The sequence below is a fragment of the Muntiacus reevesi genome, chromosome 8 (genome assembly GCF_963930625.1).
Source record: "Muntiacus reevesi chromosome 8, mMunRee1.1, whole genome shotgun sequence".
Taxonomy (NCBI): Eukaryota; Metazoa; Chordata; class Mammalia; order Artiodactyla; family Cervidae; genus Muntiacus; species Muntiacus reevesi.
In genome coordinates, this window is record NC_089256.1 from 73,562,318 (window position 1) to 73,581,091 (window position 18,774).

The following is an 18,774-nucleotide window of genomic DNA, read 5'->3' on the forward strand; positions in this document are numbered from 1 at the left end:
TGAGAGAAAGAAACTAACAAAGACTCCCCAGCACACTCTGTTCCAGTAAAACAGGATGCCAGCTTTCCAGTTGCCTTAAGAGTGCAGTCCATGTACTATGTCTCTTATTGTGGAAAGAAGAGATCGTGTTATGAGTACCAAAAAAAGGTGATAATCAGTGAATCAAGCAAATGCACAGAATTATAAATTTCTGAGTTTAGTTTTTGGGCTCAAGGGATAAGCCTAGCCATATACATTGATTCAACAAGGGGTGGGTGTGAGGGTTGATGTGCAGTAGGGGAACTTGGTGGAGGTTCAAAAGGAGATTTTCATGCCATCCACCTGTCCCTAGGTTCATCCTTAGACACATGGACTTCACCCTGGACTCTTGGGGGCTGCCTGCTGGTTAAGCACTCAGTCAGCAGAGCCCAGCCCTCCTGACCATCTCCCTCATACCACACATACACACACATACACATACACTTGCCCCCTTTGAGCCTTCTCATTACCTGCTCCTCATTCCCCAGGTCCTGCCTTTTATCTGACCTCCAGGATAATAAGCCAGCCATCCTTTGCTCCATGTGAGGCTACGTGGTGGGGACATGCATCTTCAGATCCTGACCTGGGACGTCCCTACAAATACAAGCTTCCTAGGACATCCTCTGGGATAAGCTGTAACCCTGTCTTGCTAACAGAGAGCTTCTCTCCCAGACTTGAGATACAATACCAAAGCCTTCGTTCTATCCCTCAGCCTCAGGAACCACCAGGTTCCAGAAAAGGGAAACTTGTCCTGCCATGAGAGCATTTGAGCTTTATCAGGCTTAGTCCACTTGCTCCTTAGTGCATCAGAGCAAAGGAGTTGGAGGCACTGATTCAGGAAGCAAAGGTTTGGGCCAGGGAGGAAGAAAAGGAAAGACAAGGAGAAGGGGAAACAAGGGAGAAGGCAAGACAGCACTTTTTCCTGCTGGGCTGGTGGGATGACTGCATCACGGGCTGTGAAACAGCGGGGCAGGATTTACAGAAAGACCTCTCAGGACTTTTGCCACTGCTGTTCCTTAACCTTGGAGAGCTCTTCCCCCAGATTCCTGTGACCTGCTCCCTTGTGCCTCTGTTATAGAATGCAAGTCCAAGAGTAAAACCTAATGTAGAATAGACACTTTAGCTAATAATAAGATATCAACATTGACTCATCCATTGTAGCAGATGCACCACTCTAATGCAAGATGGTGTTAATAGAGGAAACTGGATATTGGGTTGGGTTGGGATACGATCTGGGAATCCTGTGTACTTCTTGTTCATTTTTCTATAACTCCAAACCACTAAAAGAAATAAGTCTATTATTTTCAAGACAAAAACAAAGATCACCTTGCTCAAAGAGACATTTCCTGATGAAATTGACCCTCTTAGGCTGCTTTATTCTTCATCTACAGACTCATCACTGCCTGCCACTTTCTGTAGTTATCTATATATTGTCTATTTCCATGCCCCACCCCTGCACCTGCTAACACTAAAATGCAAACTCACCTTAAGCACAGATTTGCCCATTTTGTTCAATGGTATCCCCGGAGCAGTTCCTGGCAACATCACGGAAGCTCCATAAATATTTGTTGAATGAAAATTAGAGATGTAGATTTCTGCGGAGCTTTACAGATGCCTCTAGGATTCACTCTATTGGTTAAAGCACTTAAGTTGGAGACTGAGGTATTAGGGCTCTGATGTGTGGTCTTCGGCTAAAATAAAAACATCAGAGCTAAGTAAGCAAGGCACTCCATGATTTGTAGACCACCAGATGCTCCCTGGCAGATCTATTTCCTTCCTATTATCATAAACAATGGAGAATACCTGTTGCTTGAAGTGTGAATGACCAAAGGCTGTTCTTTCGGACACTGTGAGCCTTTGGATGGGTAGGAGTTCTTAGAAAACACTAGTTAGATGCACTTAAGGCAAAGCAACTGGGAACCCTGTTCTCTGGGCGCCACCCCTTAATATTCATTTCCAGATAAGTGAATGTCTCAGTTTGACTGGTAGCAAAACATTTTTATGTTTCTGCAGTAACATGAACAGAAAAGTATCTGCTCAAAAAGAGCTTTGAGATCCCAGAATAGAGAACAGATGACCCCAAAGCAGACAGAATAGAGAACAGATAACCCAAGATCAGACAAAGGGGAGTATAGATGTGGGAGAGTCAATTAATCGAAGTGGAAAATCCCCCTTGGAGTTTGGTTTCAACTGCAAAACACCTTGCTTGTCTCATCTGCTGTAATTCTCCACCCCCACCCCCCACCAACTGCTGCAGAGAACTTATGTTTTATCCAAAGTAAATATTCCAAAAGATGAAATCCAAGCAGACCACATGAGCACTACAGAGCTGAGTTCTAATGGGTTTCTCCCATGCCGGGATCTGACATTTTGTGATGGAGGATGAGAGTTGAGAAGGTGGAACTAACTGTATTTTTGAAACAAGCAGTATTCTGTCTCTCTAAATTAATTTTTAATGGATCTACACCTCCAACCCAGTTGTGTTAGGCTGAAAAATAAAAAATTTCCTTTCAAATATTCTCCCCACTCCACCACCTGATATAGGAATTTGGGCCTTTTTCTAGCTGATTGTATCCTTTTTCTACTCTATTTGCACAATTGGATATGCCCCTTACCCCTGTCAATAAACTGCAAGATTTTCATGTTTTTCCTTAAACTTGATGGACACCTGAGGGAGATTAGGCGACTCTGATGCTCTCCCTCTCAAGAAAGTCATGTCTAAGCTAGAGGGGTCACCCAAATCAAAGATGAGCTCAATAGCTGGCAGAGAAAGTCAGTGACTTTAGAATAGCTTTGCATTTTATTTTAAAAAATTTACCCTTCGCGTAGAGTCAAGCATGCGCTATATTACTCAGTTGCATCTGACTCTTTGCAGGCCCATGGACTGTAACCCATGGGATTTTCCAGCAAGAACGCTGGAGAGGGGTGTCATTTCCTACTCCACGGGATCCTCCCCATCCAGGGATTGAAACCTCTCTTGTGTGTCTTGCCTTGGCAGGCGGATTCTTTACCACTAGTGCCACTTGGGAAACCAGGGTCAAGGAGAAAAGCTGATCTTTCTGTGCAAATCCAGAACATCCTCTTTGTGCAAAGCCCAATGACCACAGGACTGAAACATTTCTGTCACTGTTTCTGCCCCAGGTTTGAGTTGGAACTTTTCCCTGAGCCCCTGCTCCACACCCAGGACTCTGTTGTGCGATAGAGCCTGAATTTCAGAGGAAGAGAAGATAGGACACAATCTTTTGACATTTCCCAGTGGCTTTAGTACAGGGGGACTGCTTATGAATGCCCTAAAATACCTGTTCCCAGCTCAGTGTTGCTTCCTCTGATCTGCTCCCCACACAGCAGTACAATCACCCAAAAACAGTTGGATAGGGGCCATCATCCTACCTGAAACCCTCCAGTGTTTTGTACCATGTAACATAGGATGCAGACAGACATTTTTTAAAGAATAATTATTTGTCTGTGCTGGCTCTTAGTTGTGGCATGCAGGATCTTTGATCTTCTTGCAGCTGCAGGATCTTTTTAAATTGTGGCATGTGGGATCTAGTTCCCTGACCAGGGATTGAACCCGGGCTGTCTGCATTGGGAGCACAGGGTCTTAGCCACTGGGCCACCAGGGAAGTCCCCAGTCCAGCATGTTTAATATGACTCAACCCTGACTTCCTCTCCAGCTCTGCATCTCTCCTCTTTCTTGGAGATCTACCTATAAGCAACCGTCCACCTTTCTCAAACACACCTGACCCCTTACTCTTAGACTCTCCAACCTTCATCTCTGGGCCTTTGCATACATTGTTTCCTTTGCCTTGCACTCCTGATCTGCTCCTTTCCTTGCCCTTCATCACCTGAGCAACGCTTTCATCTTTCATTCTTCAAACCAGGTTAGGTCCTCTGCCCTGGGCTTCCATTCAAGACTCTTCAATCCAGATGTGATTGGGTACAGGACAGGTGAGCCACTGGGGACAGGGTAGGACGGGGAGAAACTGGCCGCATCTGAGGCAATTAGGAGTGGTGGAGAGTGTGGTAAATGGGAGTGCATGCTTCTCTACACGAACTCTGTCTATGTAGAGCATATGTATGTATGGGATAGCCACTTCTCAGTTCCAGAAAGTTTTGCCATTGGGGTACACAAGCCTACTTTTGCCATTTTTTCTGATTTTTAAAGAGAATTTAGAAACCCAAGTTTTTAGCAGAATATACCCTGATGTTAACATGCTGTGTGGGTCAAAATGTCCCCGAGGATCATCAGATGAGTTTAGTTTAGTTATCTGTTTTGTTAACTATCTGTTTAGCTATCTTATTGATCTTCTCTGCTGGGCTATCACAGACAAGACCCTATCTTGGGTTGTTTTTTTTTTTTTCAGTGGGTTTTGTCATACATTGATATGAATCAGCCATAGAGTTACACGAATTCCCCATCCCGGTCCCCCATCCCACCTCCCTCTCCACCTGATTCCTCTGGAAGTAATGAAAGAGAATAACCTACAACCTAGATTACTGTATCTTGGGTTTTAAAATTTTATTTTATTGACGCATCCTTGATGTACAGTGTTGTGTTAACTTCTGTTGTACAGTAAAATGATTCCATTATGGTTTATCACAGGATGTTGAATACAGTTCCCTGTGCTATGCAGGAGGATCTTATTTATTCATTCTACATACAATAGTCTGCATCTGCTAATCCCAAACTTTCAATTGATCTCTTCCCCTGCTTTGAAACCACACGTCTGTTCTCTGTGTCTGTGAATTTGTTTCTGTTTCCTAGATGAATTCCTGTCTGTCATATTTTAGGTTCCACATGTAAGTGATGTCATATTTGTCTTTCTGTTTCTGACTTCACTTTGTGTGAAAATCTCTAGGTCCGTCTATCTTGCTGCAAATGATCCTGTCTTGTTAATTACTCTACAGTATTTACAATGCCTAGCCTGGGATCTAGCATATCACAGGTGCTCAAAAACTGCCGGTTGAATGAACAAATGGCTAAACTGAAGCGTCAGATCTGGCCTCTTTTGCAAGCTGCTGCCTCTCCAGTCACCACAATCCCAGCACCCAGAATCTGTCTGGAAGGAGGAGTTGAGAGGAACTGATCCCTTCTCCTACCACCCCTCCCTCCCAAATTCCCTCTTGTTTTTATTTTCTGGAAGTGATATTTATCCCTGACTGACTGCATGGCACTGACTTAGGTACAATTGTAAGGTTTTAAGGAATGCTATCTTCACTTCTGACCAATTTAGATTTTCCCAGAGTCAACTTGCCAAGGAAAGAGGTGGATAATTTCATAGAAGAGTGAAGCTCAGGAGATGACCTGTAGGTGGGCTGAACAGGGACCCCTTGACTCCTCCCGAGCTGTCCTCTCCTGGGTCTCCATGTCAAGGCATCTCCATATTCATGAAGGCATGACCACCTGGATGGTAAAGAAAAGTCTTCTTACATGGACAGGTTGGAGTCTAGCTGGAAGATAGCCCTGTCGGGGATTCCACACTTAAGATGAGGAAACTGCCTTTTATAAACTAGATTATTAAGTTGCAAACTGCTGCTTCTGCTGCTAAGTCAGTTCAGTCATGTCCGACTCTGTGCAACCCTTTGGACTGCAGACTGCCAGGCTCCTCTGCCCATGGGATTCTCCAGGCAAGAATACTGGAGTGGGTTGCCATGCCCTCCTCCAAGGGATCTTCCTGACCCAGGGATCAAACCTGGGTCTCCTGCATTTCAGCAGATTCTTTACCACTAAGCCACCAGGGAAGCCCACTTAGTTGCAAGCTACTCTCTGCTTGTTTACCTTTTTCCTTCCCAAAGCCTTTAGCACAGCCTGGTTGAAATGTTCCAGCCTTGTTTGGAAGGGGAGATGTGAGTAACAGCAATAAATGGGGACTAGCATCCCTAAGCAGAGAAGGCAATGGCACCCCACTCCAGTACTCTTGCCTGGAAAATCCCATGGACGGAGGAGCCTGGTAGGCTGCAGTCTATGGGGTTGCGAAGAGTCGGACTTGGCTGAGCGACTTCACTTTCACTTTTCACTTTTATGCATTGGAGAAGGAAATGGCAACCCGCTCCAGTGTCCTTGCCTGGAGAATCCCAGGGATGGGGTCGCACAGAGTCAGACACGACTGAAGTGACTTAGCAGTAGCAGTAGCATCCCTAAGAGGCTACCCAGTAGCAACAGCAATAATGATGAAGGGCATCTGAAGTGTGGTCCTGGGGGTACTTGTTAGAAATGCAGATGCCCAGTCATCCTGCCCTCCCCCAGACTCCCCCTCAGTCCCAGAGGAACGAGGAGTGAGGCCTGAATCTATTCATTTTGAAGATGAGTTCATTACAGTTTGAGAAACACGGCCTAAAGGAAAGGGTTAAGCAGTTAGAGCTTTCCCTCCTTCATAGCTACCTTGCAAGCTCAGGGTTTGATCTGATTAAAAAGATGGCAGTTTCCTTTCCAGGACACAGGTAATATCTATTTCCTGATTGTGTTATCTTTCGCAGCATGATCTAATAAAGACGCATCTGTCTAAATGTTTCTAATGACTGGGACCTTTGCCATGGCCTCCACTTCAGCTCAACTCTGCTCTCCTGAGGCTCTAGCAGACTTATTTTTTGTCCATGAAGACACGGTTCAAACCCCTTTAAGGGACTGGTTCACAGTCACCCCTCCTGCCTGTTGTCCTGGCAGCCGGCTGCTGGAACGGACTGTTCAAGAGCATAAAAAGAGACACGTAGTGACACTCAGCAGGGAAGCAGGTCTTGTCTAAATAGGCAGCCTCATTGTTTCCCTGCTCTGTGCTGTGTTTACAGCGTGGGAAGCTGACTAGCTCAGCTGACTCAGAAATAGAAAGAAAGAACAGGGATCGGGGAGCTGGGAAGTTGGCCCTGTCCCTGACTCGCTGCATGGTCTGTGGTGAAGTCATCAGCACCCCCACCGCCTCCCAACTTCCATAAACAGAAGGAACCCACAGGACTCATCTCTCAAGGATGATAGAATCTCAGATTCGGTTACTCAAAAGCAGTTTGCAGGTTCCAAAGTGGGATGTGTCTGCTGTTTGGGAGTGGAGGCAAAGAAGGGGCGATGGACTGCTGTGGAGCCACCTGTGATACTGTTGGAAAATACTATCCTGGAGTCAGACCAAGTTGTCAGTCTTGGCTTTGATATCAGCTTAACTGTGTGATGCTAAGCAAGTCACCTGATCTCAGGGAGGCCATCTGACCTTGGACAATGACCTTCCTTGGGCAAGGCACCCAATTTCATTGCCCCTCACTTTCCTTAATGCTAAATGAGGGGAGGGATGTCAGATGGCCTCTAGGGGCCTCTTGATGGTTCCAGCCCTGTCTCTGAGTTAATGAGAAGGAATCCACCTTTGCTTAGAAGCACCATTTCTTGCTCTGATCTCCTTCAAGGGCCTGTCAGAGGTGGGTTAGCCTCTGAGAAGACATCACCCAGCAGGACAGGCTGGACTAACCTCTCTGGTGTGCCTTCACAGATAATTTAAAATGAAAACACTGTGAAACAATAAAGCAAATTTAAGAAGTGCAATAAAGTTCTCATTTTTCCTACAATGTCTGTTGACATTTTTTTGGAAATAGTAACCAAACTCTTTAAAAACATTTTTTTTATGCCCTTGACTTGCAGGAGGCCAGAATGTGTGTTGATTCTGCCTCCTGGTTAACTCAACAGTAGAAAGATGGGCTTGCTATTTCTGCAAAGACCCTGCTGGTAATGGATCCTCTTCCACAAAGGGATAACTCTGCTCAGGGGAAAGGAATTGGGGTGTGAGGTGTGGTGTAGAAAGGAATCCTGAGAAAAAACCAGTAATCACAAACACCCAAAGGTAAACTGAACCCCATGGTCCCAGCTCAAGTTCGGATGTGCTGTGCTTGTTTGATCTAGGCCACTGGGAAGGAACAGGCCTCTGCCTCATGGGCTCTCTCAGCCCTCACCCAAACCCAAACTGGCTGATTAACATGATATTCTGAACTATGATGAGAAGAATTCTGAGTTTCAGGGATGCTGCTGTCCTCACTAGGAGCATTCTGATCTATTAGGATGCAGGACTGTTGTGGGGAACAGAACAGAGCAAGGAAGGCTGTCTGTTCACTGGAGATCCACACTTCCAGACGTAGCCTCTGAGTTCCTCTCCTCTTCCCCTTGTCTTTCTCTTCCTTAGGAAGGTGCATCACTGCCGGCACCGGCCCCTCTGCCTCCTGGCTGGGGGCCCCACTCTGCCCGCCTAAGCAGAGAACAAACTGCAACTCAGCCCTCTGCCAAGACGGAGCCAATGGCCAAGAACCTGTCACTTCATTACGTTCCTAGTTTCAACTGTTTAGAAACAAGGGACAAAGGGTCAGATGATCTCCCCCAAGTGATGACACAAATTATATTGATTATTTGTAAAGTCTGGGTGGTGAGCCGGGACCAGGGGTATGGAAAGTTTTCTTTTTTCCTTAGGAGCTTGGGATGGAGACACATTGAATAGTTTTAAGCAGGAAGATAGAAGATCAGATTGTGTTTTAGAAAAGTCACACAGTGATCAAAACATTACAAAAGCATCAAAGTGACCGTGGGGAGATGTAACGGTGGCTGGAACATAGCAGTGAGAGTGGGAATGGAAGAGAAGCACACAGGCTCTGAGATCTGGAGTGTTCTATTGGATGTGGGGGGCTGGGAGTATGGGAGAGGGAGGAAGCTGGGTTTCTGGTTTGGATAAATGGTTGATACTGAAACCATTCACTTAAATTGGGAACACAGATGGAAGAACAGTTTTTTTGCGGGGAAGGGCAGGAGAAGGAGGAGGCATTGAGATGATGAATTTAATTTTGAATATATGATTTGAAGGTATCTATGGGACATTCAAATTCAGATGTTTATTAGACAGTAGCAAATATTTGTCTGAAATTTAAGGAAGAGATTAGAACTAGAGCAAACTATGGGGATAGTTGAGATTGTCTGGGGAGGGGATGCAAGTGAAGAATAACAGAGGTCTCAGGACACACCTTAGGAGCTCATGTTGGAGGAAGGGGGCCCACACAGTAGACTGAGAAGGCTGAATCAGAGAGGGAAGAAGAGAATCAGGAGATTTTGGAGGAGTGCTTACCATATCAAGTGTGGCTAAAAAGATAAGAAGCATGAAGGTGAAGAGCAGCAGAAAGAAAGCTGTGGCCTCCTTTAAAGGCAGTTTTATAGGCTTGGCAGGGCTGGAACTGGAATGTGGGTTGAGGAAGGAGTGAAGTAGAAAATGTAAGAGGATGACTGTTAAAAAAAAATTCAGTTACAAAGAGGAGGGAGATGGGGGAGGCTGTGAAATCAAAGCAGGTTTATTCATCTATTTATTTCCTTTCATTGTATATTCACTTAAGGTGAAAGATTGGTTTAGTAGTCGAGGAGAAAAGAAAGAAAAATAGCCATCATATACATGTAGCAACATAAATGAATTTCAAAAGCATAATGCTGAATGAAAGAAGCCAGACATGATAGACTTCAAATGGTTTGATTCTGTTTATGTGAAATTCTAGAAGAGGCAAAACTACAATGACTGAGAGCAGATCAGTGTTTGCTGGGACCTGGGGGTTGGGTGGGCATGAACTACAGATAGGTATCAGGGAGCTATGGGGGGGTTGGAAATGTTCAATACAGGCAGTCCTCAGTGTGTGTGCTTTCAGAGATCACCACTTAGTTAAAAAACACTTGTCTCCATTAGCTTCCCAGGTGGCTCAGTGGTAAAGAATCTACCTGCCAAAGCAGGAGATGCAGTTTCGATCCCAGGGTTGGGAAGATCCCCTGGAGAAGGAAATGGCAACCCACTCCAGTGTTCTTGACTGGAATATCACATGGACAGAGGAGCCTGGCAGGCTACAGTCCATGGGGTCACAAAAGAGTTGGACACCACTGAGCGACTGAACAACAATTCTACCAACAGAGTTCAAATTTCAGTTACCACTTTATCTTAACTGTAAGTGCTTAAGTTAAAAACTTTGCAGCTAGCTTCTCAGTTCACAGGCCACTATGTAAGAAGCAGGAAAGCATCTTGATCAGTGATTGACCACATCACTTCTTTCAGTCTGTTGATTGTTGGTCACCAGCTACCTGTTCTCCAGTTCATAGACACTTTTGTGTTCCTGCCGTGTCTCCCAGTGATAACCCACGTGACATTTACAAAAGTGGGTGATGGAGAGAAGGAACTGGCCAACAAAGATGAAAGGGCAGCAAATAATGAAAAATGATAATGTTGGAAGTGAAATTCAAATCAAATGAAAATCAAGTGATAAAAGAAATAGCCAAACATGGGAATGCTGACATGGCCACCATTCAAGAGATTCCAGATAAACAGTGGAGAGGCTCAGTGAAGGTGAACTTATTGTGTACATTAAAGAGGAAAATGACTGTGATTAAAAGGATGAAGAGACGTGACACTGGTAAGAAAAAAAACCCACATTAACGTCACTCTCAGAGAGATGGTTCATGAGCTGTGTGACATTGAAAGTGGGGAAGATTCACCACTGAAAGCTGATCCAGACTTAGAAAGGAGCACAGAAATCTGCCAACGTATAGAAAAGATGCTCACTCTGTACATTAAACTACACAACAAGAAAAGGGCAAGTGCTGTTCAAACTATTCTTGATAAGCTTTTTATGAGTAAATACCTTAGTCCTCAATTTTTCAGATATTTAAAATTACAGAGTACAAAGCATTTCTTTTACTCTTTTTAAATTTCTCTATTCATTTACAACTGATGGCAAGAGAGTTTTTTTTTTTTAATATTTTGCAAACATTTTTGAAGGTCATGGGATAATCAAAAGCTTCCCCATTTTTTTATTAAGATTACTTTGCACAGTCATTTTTCAGTTCCATATTACTGTGGAAAGCAAGGACTACCTAAGTCTTGAGGGGTGGTTACAAGGTTATATATACTTGTTAAAACTCATCAGATTGTACATTTAGAACAGGTGACATCAAATAAAATGATTTGAAATCATTCAATGAAACTGCTAAAAATAGCTGTTATATATTGAAATTACTGTTTAACTGACATTTGACACATATGGAATCTTGCAGCTACTCTGCAGGTAGTTACTTTTATCCCAACTTACAGAGAAAAGAACGAAGCCTCAGAACAATAGTGTGATTACCCAGGCCATTCAGGAGGCAAGTACCAGAGCTATCACCAAGCTCTCCCTGTACCAGCAGTTCTCAAACTTGGCTGCTAATTATTAGAATCACTGGAGGAGATTTTTTAAAAGTCTTGATGTCTACACTACATCCTCTCCAGGTTGGAGAACCAATGCTTATACCACTTGTCTTCCATCGGCCAGCCGAAAACAATATGTGATGACGTGTTACATGAAAATACACATATTTTTAAGTGGGAGGGAGTATCTAACGTCTATAAAAAAGAAATGGTGAAGGCTCAATACAGTTTTCCTATTTAGAGACACAAACTACAAACTAAACTTTATTTATACAATTTATAATGTTCTCTAGTGTTAGTCACTCGACAGAGTCCAACTCTGTGACCCCATGGACTGTAGCCCCCAGGCTCCTTTGTCCATGGGATTTTCCAGGCACGAATACTGGAGTGGGTTGCTATTTCCTTTTCCAGGGGATCTTCCCAACCCAGCGATTGAACCTGTGTCTCCTGCATTGCAGGCAAATTCTTTACTGTCTGAGCCACCAGAGTGACCAAAACCCAAAATAGGTATAATTGAGCTGTTCTTTGCAAGTAGGAGATTTGGGGTCTGAAAGACTTTTTGGTTGCCATTAAGACTATTTTTTACAGGAGTTTTAAGTTGACAGCAAAATTGAGCAGAAGGTACAGAGATTCCCCACACATCCCCTACCCCCACACATCCCTGCCTCCCCCAAGATCAACATCCCCACCATTAGTTACATTAGGTCCATTAGTTACAGTTGTTGAACCGTCACTGACACATCTTTATCAAGGAGAGTCCATAGTTTCCATAACAATTCATTCTTGGTGTTGTAGTAAAAGTTTTAAATCTCAGTTTTAGCTGATTTTTCAATCCTGCATTTTCAGCAGTTACTGAGTACCTACTCTGGGCGGGGCAACTGTTAAGGGCTTTTTTTAATGTCAGTTCATTTGTTCCTCAAATAACCCCATTATCCTCATTTTACAGTTGAGATTCAGATTAGTTACCTTACTCAAGGTCTTACAGTTAGAAAGTAGCAAAGCCTAGATCTAAACCCACATGGAGCTCTGAAGCCTGTGCTTTTCCATGCCTTTGTTGCTAAGTCTGTGTCTGACTCTTTGCGACCCCATTGGACTGTACCCGCCATGCTCTTCTGTCTGCGGGATTTTCCAGGCTAGCTTACTGGAGTGGGTTGCCCTTTCCTTCTTCAGGGGATCGTCCTGACCAGGGATATAACCCGAGTCTCCTGCTTGGCAGGTGGGTTCTTTACCACTGAGCCACCAGGGAAGCCCTCTTTTTGTGACTTGTATGTGTGTGCATGCATTCAGTCATAGTCTGATTTTTTGCGACCCCGTGGACTGTAACCCATCATGCTATTAAATTGTTAATATGTTATCTTACCTAGACAATCTGTCTAGAAAGTTTCTTGGTGCATAGGCAGAGCTCAGCAACCATGAATCCCCTTCCCTGAGAATACTGTCATCAGTGTTGGGAGGAATTTCCTGGGGCCCGGCAGGTAGAAACCTCAGGTGGCCTGAATACTGCAGGTTGTGGGTAGGACTCCGGGCAGGTGACAATGAAGCAGGTGAGGTCTGTGCCTTTGATGACTAAGCGGCAGGCTGGGTTGGTGGGAAATGATCGTGTGATGTGAGTCTACAGGCTGGGCTTCTGCCAGGCTTCACTAGGCTGACACCTAGGTAGGCAAGAGGCAGGATGCCCACTCAACTGTTAGGATGCACAGCACAGATGCTTAGCTTAGGTTTGTTTTCTTTGGGAAAGGCCTCTTTGAAGTAGGTTGATGTTTGTTTCCTAAAGATTTCACTGGCCATAAATCATAGGCGTTAAAAGCCTGGTGGTGAAATGCATGTTCTTTGGAGTCAAAGGTACCTGAGGCTGAATCCAGGCCTGACCACTTATTAACTGTGTGACCTTGATGAAGTTATCTTACTCATAAAAAGGGGATAAAATGCCTAGGACCTAAGTTTATTGTAATCATTGAGTTCGTGAATGTAAAGCAGTTAGCACAATGCATAGCATATAAGAAGTTCTCAGTAAATGTTAGCTGTTTTTTTTTCAGTTTTATTGAAATATAAGTGACATATATTAGTTTTAGGTGTGCAATGTGATGATTTGATATGGATATATATTGCAAAATGATTACCACCATAAGTTTAGTTATCATCCATTACCTCATATAGTTATACTTTTTTTCTTGTGATAAGAACTTTTAAGATCTACTCTCTTAGCAATTGTCAAATACATGACAGTATTAGTAGCTATTATCACTGATGAAACACACAAGCAGTTGAGAGGATAATGCTCTCTTATTTCTTGTTTTCTTTCTGTACAATTGTTCTTTTCGAAGGTCAACTATTAGAGTATAATGCGATGACAGCTGAAGTTCACAGTAAATTCTAAGAAAGACCCTTCATACCTTTCCCTACATGTTCCTGAACTTATCTGCAATGCAGTTCTACCTTGTTTTATGGTTCCTTAGCTTGCTCTAAAAATTTTATTTTACCTTTATTGTGACACTTCACATGCTGTTTCCTGCAAAAATTGTAGTATTGGGATCTATGTTAAGCTTCAAGAGGCTTATGACTATCCTTGGAGAAAGTATTGGTTCTAGCATCTTTTAAAAACATAAATATTTAAATAAACAAGTTGAAAGTGACATCCTAAGTTTGTCCATGCCAGAATAAACCAACTATGTTCCTCACCATTTGGAATAGGCGACCATAAAGAAATCAGAAAAAAGTTTAGCTGAAACTAGAAGCAATGCTTAACGCAACTTCCCAGACTGCAAGTTATGAAGTGAGAGAATAATAGAAAACAGTTGTGGTTTGAATAAGGGTCAACAGCATAAAGTTGTCTTTGAAATTTGCAGAATCCAGGATGGGACCAAAAATGAAGAAATGAATAAATATTAATCTTTTGTAATGTATATAGGGAATAATACTGAATTATTAAGGAGGGGTTGATCTAAATATTGAAGAGTATCAAGATGTTGGATATGGTCAGCTTAAGAAAAACAAAATTAAAAAGAAAGTATAAAAAACAGGAGAAGGGACAAGAAGAATGAGATGAGGAGAGAAAGGGAGAGAGTTGGCATTTTAGATTTTACATAAAGAAGAATTTCCCCAGAGAAGAGAATAAAGTTTGTAAAATGGATGGAACTATCTCCTTGGCTGCTTTGAAGGCCAAGTTCAAAATTAAGGATGGACATAAAAGGATCTCAGTTGCTTCTAGTGCTATAATTCCATGAGACTTGGCTTTCTGGCTTGCGCCCCTGGACTCACTGTGTTTCTAAAAATCAAAAACTTAAACCTTGCAACTTACACGGCCGGTGCATTCTTCAGGGAACTCAAATCAGATTCCTGGCCTTCTCATTCTGTGGTCATCATTCAATTACATCTGTCAAGCACTCAACCAGATCCTATAAGAATGGAAACAATGGGTCAGCTGAAATAGAAACAAAGATCTCTACAACCAATTAAGACTTTATATCAGGTTCCAGATGATTTGGAGTGCAATCTGTGCACAGCGGAAGATGCTCTGCTTGTGATTCCGCTGCTTCTTTACAGGAGCCCAAGGATGTACATTCACCTTGAAGTTTTGTATAGCATCGTCTTTCATTCTGTGTCCAATGAGTAGCCCCACGTGGACCCCATGACAGAATACTGGGATGGGAGCACATAACCAGTGTGAGGAATGCGACATGACTCAGCTGTGAAATGTTGAAGGGTCAATATTTCGGGCTAGGAATGGTTCCTGTGTCCTTGGAATGGGAAGTACGACTTACTGGGACACCTTGGGAGGAAATCTTACAGAAAGGAAATTGCAAGATTGGATTCATAATTACCTGCTTGCCCTATTAGAACAGATGGTCCCACACTGCATGCCCAGGTATCTGCAGTGCCAGTGAACTCACAAAGAAATCTAGCATGTTACCTTCAACAACACCCCCTAGGGTACAATGCAACAACCTAAGGCACTGTGCTTCTGAAAAAATGTGATTCCAGCTGTGACTGAGAAGATGCTGCCACATAAAACCTTCCCTGATATTAATTGAAAAATAATATGTAATCCCATTTTGTAAAGTTGTATTTAAAAAATAATATCCTTTCTGCTTAAGAATCGCATTTTCCTGCTACCAAGCTCAGGAGTTGCCCTCCCTCTGTTCTCTTCATCTGCACCCCTTTCCCCGGCCCCAGCTTCACAAACACCATTTTCTTTTACCAGCGGCTTCATGCTTTCATTGTGCCTCAATTCATGGCTCTCGTTTGCTTTGGTGGTCTCACTATCTCCCCAGTGAAGCTCCCCATTTCACTAATAGCCAAGCTTAAAATGATTTGGAAGCCAAAAACAAAAAAAAGGATTTTTCACAAGGGTAAGATGCTTGTTGAAAAAACCATGTAAGTATGGGCCTCTTTGAAGAATACTTTTTTTAAAAAAATGATAGATTTATGTTTAATTAATTTATATTAATCTTATATCCTACACAAATATATTTAAAATTTTGTATCTCATATGTTATTAGATGCCCATAGGACACTTAGAAAAACTGGCAAAAAGATAAACATAACTCAGTTTCAAAAAGTAGAATTCTTTTTTGTGTGTGTGATTCTGTTATACATATACTATTTTTGAAATTATTTTCCTTATCTTGGATTGCAAGGAGATCCAACCAGTCCATCCTAAAGGAAATCAGTCCTGAATATTCATTGGAAGGACTGATGTTGAAGCTGAAGCTCCAATACTTTGGCCACCTGATGCGAAGAACTGATTCATTTAAGAAGACCCTGATGCTGGGAAAGATTGAAGGCGGGAGGATAAGGGGATGACAGAGGATGAGGTGGTTGGGTGGCATTACTGACTCAATGGACACGAGTTTGAGTAACTCTGGGAGTTAGTGATGGACAGGGAGGCCTGGTGTGCTGCAGTCCATGGACTCACAAAGAGTCAGACGTGACTGAGCAACTGAACTGAACTGATAGGTTATTACAAGATATTGACTATAGTTCCCTTTGCTATATAGCAAGCCTTTGTTGCTTGTTGCATATCTATTTTTTTAAATTAGAAATCTAGCATTCTATTCATACTAAGTCAAGCAAGTAGAATCAAAATATCATAAAGTTTTAGGCAAAAAGTCATGTTTTCTAAAATATATATATTATACATATTACTTACATATATGTGTACAAAAGCCGTCCTACTACACTTGATAAATGTGTGAGAAAGAACATAAAAAAAAGAGATGAAATTGGAAAATATAAATGAAATGGGAGCACTGAATATGAAATAGAAAAAGTGAAACAAACTAGATAAAAGTAAAAAAAATCCTCATATAATCCAGCTTGAAGAATACTTTTTACTAAGTGGTTAGAGTGAATTTTACTTCCTCCCTGAGGTCAAGGACAAAGAATCTCTTGAGATGTTGCCTCCCCACCTCTGTTTTTCTACCTAATGTGAAAATAATAACCCATCCCTAGAGTATTTCTCTCTGGTGTCTGTTTGCAGGTGGTCATCAATTCCCCTTGCTTTTCACCTCTCTGGTGACAGCTTTGTGTGCTGGTGTTAAAAGCTATTTTCCTAAGGAGAAATGCAGTAGCACAGAGTGGACGGCAAGAGCAGCTTTATTTAAACTTTATTTATTGACTGCGACACTTTATTTCTAGGAAGATCCTATGATCAGTATTCAGGTCATTCTCTGCACATACCAGAGAAACAGGAAGGCAAATCTGTTTCTCTCTGAGCTTATCAGTGTGGGATCTGGACAAGATGCTTCACCCCAGTGGCCTTTGTTTTCCCCATCTGTAAAGTGGAGGTAATAATAAACTTTATATGTGTGTGTGTGAGTCAGTCAGTCGTGTCCGACTCTTTGCAACCTCATGGACTATATGTAGCTCCCCAGGCTCCTCTGTCCATGGAATTCTCCAGGCAAGAATACTGACTTGGGGTGCCATTCCCTTCTCCAGGGGATCCTTCCAACCCGGTTTCCCCCAATGAGGGCAGATTCTTCATAGTCTGAGCCACCAGCAAAGCTGTATTTTATACCATGTGAAAATTAAGTATGTGTTTAAAGTTCTTGAGAGGTCTGCATAATGCAGAGTAAGAGCACAAACTGGGGCCGTACTGTCCTTTCCAAATTCCCCATCAAGCTCTCACTGTATGTATAATTTAGGGCAAGGCAAATAACCCTGTGCCCTGGTTTGCCAATCTGTAAAATGGGACAATAATTGAATCTATCTTATAGGATGTCATAAGATTAAACAAACTAATGAAAACTGCTCAGCAAAGTGTACATGACAAATACCACACATGCGTTTGCTATTATCAGAAAATATTAGCGTTATTACAGCTATTGAAATAATTTGTGGCTTTGAAAATGTTGTCCTGAAAAACTGATAAAATCAAAGTTAAGCTGCCAAGGTTTAATCTTCAGTTATACATACATTAGATGTTTCATTTTTCAATTTGACAAAAAGAAGATTCAGGGATGGTATTGTCTTGGAGAGACCATCTGGGAAAGGAAGAAGTCCCAGGAAATCTGTTATCTTCGCGTTCCTCAGGAAGCACTGGTCCCCAGATGACTTGTACAAAGTGGGGAACTCTGACCTCATGATTGAACAAAGCTGCTCTTTAAACCTGGAAAGAGATAAAGGGGTGATTACAAGGGATAATGTTTCCCTTCAGGGAAAGAACTTAATATAGTTGGAGGTCACAGGAGACAGTCCTCAGTACTCACTAAAAAATTAATATTTGCTTGTTTTAAAAAGGGTGGCAATCAGTTCAAAGCAGGTTGGGGAATTATATGTTGAGACCAATGTAACACTTGCTGATAAGGTTTGAAAGACCACATGTAACGACTTTATGCTCTTTATGAGTCCTTTGTTGGGCTTCCCAATTGGGTTAGTGGTAAAGAACCCGCCTGCCATTGCAGGAGACTTAAGAGACTCAGGTTCGATTCCTGAGTCAGGGAGATCCCCTTGAGGTGGGCAAGCAACTGACTCCAATATTCTTGCCTGGAGAATCCCATGGACAGAGGAGCCTGGCAGGCTACAGTCCATAAGGTTGCAAAGAATTGGACACGACTGAAGCTGCTTAGCACACACGCAAGGCCTCTGTTAACTTTCATCTGCGCCAATTATCTTGTTTTTCACTGTTTTTAAAACTCTTGGAAGAGCCTGTAAGTGAGAGATGAATTGCTGAGAGATGCATGAGCCATGAAATATGAATGAATGGTGAAAAGCTGTTTTTCTAAACCTAGACGTGTTTTGTGTTCCATTTTAAAACAGGTGTCCAAAAGAACCATCAGACAGAGCAGTGTCAAGTAAACACTGAATGAAGAGTCCTCTGGGTTAAGTGGCCTTGGACAAATCACTTCTTTGTTGTTGTTTTTTTTTTTAAATTTTTCAGTGGGTTTTGTCATACATTGAAATGAATCAGCCATAGAGTTACACGTATTCCCCATCCCGATCCCCCATCCCACCTCCCTCTCCACCCGATTCCTCTGGGTCTTCCCAGCCCACCAGGCCCGAGCACTTGACTCATGCCTCCCACCTGGGCTGGTGATCTGTTTCACCACAGATAATATACATGCTGTTCTTTTGAAACATCCCACCC